This window comes from Phragmites australis, chromosome 12, assembly GCF_958298935.1.
Source record: "Phragmites australis chromosome 12, lpPhrAust1.1, whole genome shotgun sequence".
In the NCBI taxonomy this organism is placed as follows: Eukaryota; Viridiplantae; Streptophyta; class Magnoliopsida; order Poales; family Poaceae; genus Phragmites; species Phragmites australis.
This window is the reverse complement of record NC_084932.1, coordinates 9,896,855-9,902,854: the sequence shown is the minus strand read 5'-3', so window position 1 is coordinate 9,902,854 and position 6,000 is coordinate 9,896,855.

Here is a 6,000-nt window from a genome sequence, read left to right as displayed (position 1 = left end):
CTGTTGGAAGTGTGAAGGTTTATCTAGCCCTTAAGTGTGGCTTTGGTAATTAATGAAAATACCTATGGACTACAATTATGTTGAGAATTATTAGTAGGTTATTCCATAGATGATGCATGAAGGATTGAGTTATGGATTCATTGAGGAATGTTATGGGATCAAAATAAATGCATCGATGTCATTGAGCTCTAGGTGATGCTCATGTGATGAAGGAGAAGCTAGAGTGGAAGAGATCTCGGACGTTGAGGATTGTCTCAATAAGATTTACAATAAACATGAACGCTAAGTTACTTGTGGAGATCAAGTGACTAAAGGTATGAGATTATCAATTGTGTTTTATGGACTAACTCATATGCTATGTGCTTAAGAGTGAGTGGGGTTAGGTTCCATATGAAGATTGACAATAAAGAGTGAAGGCCAAGTTACTTGTGAACATCAAGTGACTTAAATTATAAAGTTGTCAATTGGGTTTTATGGACTAAAACATGTACTTTATGCTTGAGAGTGAGTTAGGGTTAGGTTCCATAAGAAGGCATGAGTTCAATTGAGATATTCAATATGCTAAGTTGGAAAAGCAAGATCAAGATAAGCTTAGTGGACAACATATATGCTTGATGCTTGCGGTTCATGCCTTGGTGGTGAACTAAACAAAGATGATGTGAAAAGAGAAGTCTTCCATGCTTGGTGCATGGGAAGCAATCAAGTGAATTTCATTAAGCTTCTAGAGATCGAGTGAAGATCAAGATGGAAGCGAGGATGATCATCATTATGAAGAGAAGAGGAGTTGATGATGAGGCTTGAAGAGTTATGAGAAGCGTCAGGGCTTAGATGATGTGTTCGTCAAGTTCGATTGGATTACTCAAGGCAAAGGTATAACTAGAATAGATTTTCTAGTTTTACCGCTCTCAAGGAGTTTGGTGGGAGACCGGGCTATAGGATTAATAACCGTACTATCAAGAGGGGTTGCCGAAAGCATAGCTCGATTGTTGTGTCGAGTGCTCAAACCATGTGCTTAGTGCAGGATAGGTTTATATTGAGAGTTTGATTTAGGAGTCCGTGGTATCTAAAATATATTTTAGATTTAACCCTTTGTTGTTGTTTCCTAGTGGCGAAAAGTGGTTGCAGCCAAGCCTTAGTGGTGGTTGACATGTTCCATGTGGTTCCTAGTTTAATCTTGTTGGATTAAGCTTTAGAAAATTGGAGGAAGTGTCCAAATCGGTCTTCGGAGTGTTCCTAGTTTTTATCCAATGTGTTTCAAATCATGAATTTAGTAGGGATGTGTATCCCTCTGAATAAGCGTTTCGTAGAGTCCAAAATCATCAAAATCAGACTTCGGGATCAAAAGTTATCGTCGTTTTCTGAGTGTCAGTTGTGCTGATCGAAAGTTCCGATCTTAGAATCGGAACTTCCGATGTCAGTGGAAAAGTCCAATTTTTTAGAAATATAGTGCTCTCGGGTTTGGATGTTTTTAATCGGAAGTTCCATCCAAAAATTGGAAGTTCTCATGTGTTGTTTTTCCCAAGTCTGGAAGTGAGTTTCGCCCAGATTTGACCGTTGGGATTCTTGGGATCGGAAGTTCCGATCGGGGGATCGGAAGTTTCAATCTGTGCAATCTGAGTCCAACGGCTAGTTTTTCGGAATGAAGTATTTATACCCTTGTGCTCCTAGTGTGTTGGGGGCGTTTTGGCTGGCTTTGTGGTGCTGAGAAATAGTGTTAGAACTTGGTGTTCCATCTTTGAGTGCTCCCCTCCCCTAACTATCAAGATTTTGTGAGAATCAAACATTTGTGGCTTAGTGAGGATAGAGTGAAATGTGTGAGGTGTGTGGAGCTTGGGTTGCTTGTGCTATTCACATTAGTTGAGTGTGTTTGAGCACTTGGCATTGATTGTGCACGAGTTCAAGAGTTTGTTACTCTTGGAGACCACCATCTCCTAGACGGCTCGATGGTGGATTGCCGAAGATCTCCTCAAGTGAAAATTGTGAGGAGGCCCGGAAGTGGTTGCAGAACTCACCATCTCTGGAGTGGAGGAAGAGTTGGCTATAATGGAGGCAAGTAGTGCATGTGCGCAACCTTATAAGAAAAAGGGTTGAAAAAGACCCGGCTCAAATGTAACCGACCTTCAGTAACAAATCATTTGTCTCTGTATTTCCTTACACTTGTGCATTACTTTGATATATATGCTTATATGTTTATTTGTGTGTGCATTGAATTAATTTCGTGATACTTAAATTAGTTGTTTTTGTACTCATCAGAAGTTCAGATTAACAGTATCAAAACATTTGATGAACAGTAAAATGAGAACTTCTAATGAACAGTGCCTGAACTTTCGATGAACAGTGAAGTCGGCACTTTCGATTTGAGTTTTCTTGTATATCTTGCTATATTTAAGTAATCTTTTTCACACCCTAGGATTGTAATCTTCCCACTTATTTAGAATGATTGTGCACTAATTGAATCTAGCATATTTAGGTTTTTCAATTGTGAAAAATTAGTTAGTTTATTTTTGTTGCAAGTTTAGGCTAAATATCAAAAGGGGTCGAAGTTTTGTTAAAACGCCTATTCACCCCCCCCCCCCCTCTAGGAGACATCATTATCCTTTCAGAGTGGTCGAGGATCCAGGTACTATGCCATAGAAGGCTTGCGTAACTGGCTTGATGGCAGAGCGAGAGATCTCCATCACTTCGAGTGCGCCTACGAAGAGGATGTTGAGAGAGCTTCCTCCATCAATAAGCATTTGGGAGACCTTACAATTGTAATCATAGGCTCGACCACAATCAGGAAGCGGTTTGGCTGTACAAATTCATTGGGCATTTGTCCTGGCCGAAGGAAATCTCAACATTTGACCACTTAATGGCATGGCGACCCTAGGGGACGACAGCTAAGACTTCTCAGGCCACCGTCTTGTACTGCCGCTTGGACTCGTAGGACGCGGAACCGCCAAACATATGATCAACGATCCTCTCGTCCGTTTGGAAAGGTATCGGATCTTAGTCACCCTCGCTGTTGCTAGAGCTAGAGTCTCTGCTTTGGGTTGTGACCTTTATCTTCTTTCCCTTGGCTGCTTTCTCAATCTCAGCTTTGACCATCTTCTTTCCGAGGTGGCACTCATGGAGGCTATGGTTGTCAGTCTGGTGGAGATCACACCAAGGATTATTATCATGTTCGCTAGTGCCTGGTGTATAGTTCTTGCCCTGGGACAAACCAGAGCGCTTATCGAGATGGGTGTCGGGCAGATATGCAAAAACTTCATCAGCTTTAGCTTTCTTGCCCTTAGCTTCCTTGGAATTCTTCTTGCACTTGCTCTTGACCTTGTCATTGTCAAGCCCGGGTTGTAATCGTTTGATGCCCTAGGTCTTCTCCTTGATGAAGAGGAATGCATATTCGGTCTTGGCGGTCATATCGATGATCTTCATGAGCTCTTTGACCATCTTGGGCTCCTCTCTGGCGACGTCTTCAATGAATCATCAGCTCCTAACCCCCTAAGTGAACGCTTGGATAACTTCATAATCGTTGATCTTGGGGATGGTGTTTCAGGTGTTGCTGAAGCAGCACACAATCTCACACAAGGTTTTATTTCTCCATCTACTAGCAACAATAGAGATCATTTTCTATGCCAGGAAAAACATACGTACACTAGAAGTTAGCTCAAAATACATAGCAGAGCTGCTCCCAAAAGTAATTGTTCCTTATGATAGATTTGTCAGCCAGGTTCTAGCTACCCCTTCAAGGGTTGTGGGGAGGTAATCTGACATTACCATCTCGTCCCCACCAGCCACTTGGATAGTCATGGTATAGATATAGAGGAACTTAACAGGATTCATGCTCCCATTGTACTTCTCAATCGACCTGGGGTAGAACCTTACCGGCTAGTCCACATTCTATAGATCTGGAGAGAAGGCCTTGCACCCGTTAATAGCTTGTTTGGTCCGGGTGGCCTAAGGCGTCTTGTCCACGGGGGTTGGAGACTGGCCCCGGCTCGAGCGGTGACGGGATGTCCTCTGATCAGATCGTCGAGGCTCGTCGATGCCTCCTCGAGGGTCTTCGAGTGTCTTGCTCATTGAGAACTTCACAGAGGTTGTTGATTGGATGACCTTTGACCGATGAGGTCCTGAGATAGTTAGTTACTTGGTTGTCCTCCCGGGTCGTCCTATTCTGGGGATTGCGCCTCTCTGAGTTCGATCCATCTCGACAAGGGGTGGTGTGAAACTTCCCCTAGATAGAGCTATTCCCAACGGCAGCTAGATAGGAGTTCTTGACCTGAATGAGAACCTCCTTCATCATGCCAGTCACCGAGTTCATCCAGCCCTTACCGGTTGGGGTTCTCATATCTGTAGTCGGAGGGCGTATGAGAGCCTCTTGTAGAAGGAGGAGCTTTTACACCATTACATATCTATAGCGTGGTCATGAGATGGTAAACCCTGTGCTCCGTTAGGGTTTTAGTTCTATGGAGGCATAGTCAGCGGAAGCTAGTTGTCGCCTGGAATCAGAGTGGTAGGGATCTACGTGTTTGTAGGATCGTCACCATGATTAACCAGACCATCTCTGATGACGAAGACTTCTCGGGGGTAATCTCCACCAGAGGAGGAATCCATATCCATCATGGATTTTTTATCAGATTGCTCCGAGTAGGTCTCTAGACAATTCATGCTGTCGGAAGCTGTGAGGGAGGATCCCAACTTGTGGTGAATATCGCATTCACGATTGCCATGGTAGCCGAGCGGTTCAAACTCAATGTCATTGTCCTTTGCGTATTGATCCATGAAACGCTTACCTCATTGCCTGAATCGTCGCCAGATAATTCTTCATCAAGGTTCATCTGTTGAAGGGGTGAAATTATCGTAGAACTCCTCGTCTGAGAAACTAGTCCTCGGTGCAGGCTTAGGCGAAATCGATGACATGTTGTGTGCAGAATTTTCGACGCTTATTGTCATGATCCCAACGGACGAGACCAACTGTCAACGATTGGTGAACCGGTGATCTTACGAACTTTTAAAAGAGATGGGGGTCCTTCGAGTAGATGAATCAAAGGAACACATAAAAGAGTTTTTATACATGTTCATATCTTCCTTAGAATAATAGTTCTATGTCATGTTTATCTTGTATTGATCTGTGAGACTATTATAAGAGCATACGAGGCTAGCCTTAATAGATTTAACATGTACACAATGCCCATCACACCCTGTGAATTGGTTTCACTAAAGCATCAGACCAATGATCGTTCATGGCTTGTGTGTAACGACACAGAAAGGTGAACAATTGCACCATATTGCACTATAAGAAAACATTTTCACTAATTGCGCAAGCTCATGCGCTACAACATTATGCTCTCTCTTTATATATTCAACTACTAACTTGGGAAGACCACCATCAACAAACATAACGGACTCTTGAATTGTGAAGCATAAGTATCTCCTAATGCTTCAATATGATTGGTTTTTTAGATATTAATTAGATGTTCACGTAAGTAAAAAAAATTGATGTGGTAAGCTAAAGTTATTGTAAGTTTGCCACTAGAAAATTGCAAAAATACTATTAAAACTGTCATTCGAGTGACATCCTTGCAAAAAATAAAAAACTAGAGAGGTATTTGCAAATGCCCCAATAATTTATTATCTCACAATTATCTAGGATTTCTCATAGAGCTAGTTTCTTCTATAACACCAGGAGTAGTGGTTTTTTTTACAATTATTCCTAAATTATTTTAGAAGATCTTAAGAAATAAGTAACACACATACATGCATTAGAAGCTTATTTCTTAACACTAATTTCTTACTCTCTCTCTCCTCTAAAATATCAAAAAAATAAATTAGGAATGGTCTAATGCTAATCTCTGCGCATATGGCTTTGGTAGGAGTTGAACCATAGTTGCACAGTTAGATTCCAGTACTGCCTCATCAAAGTCCACTCAGACGCAACAACCACGTTCCCAGGAAACTAAATTCAAATTTGAATTTGAATTTTGGAAGAGAAATTTTCAGCGGTCATGGCTGGTAAGACCG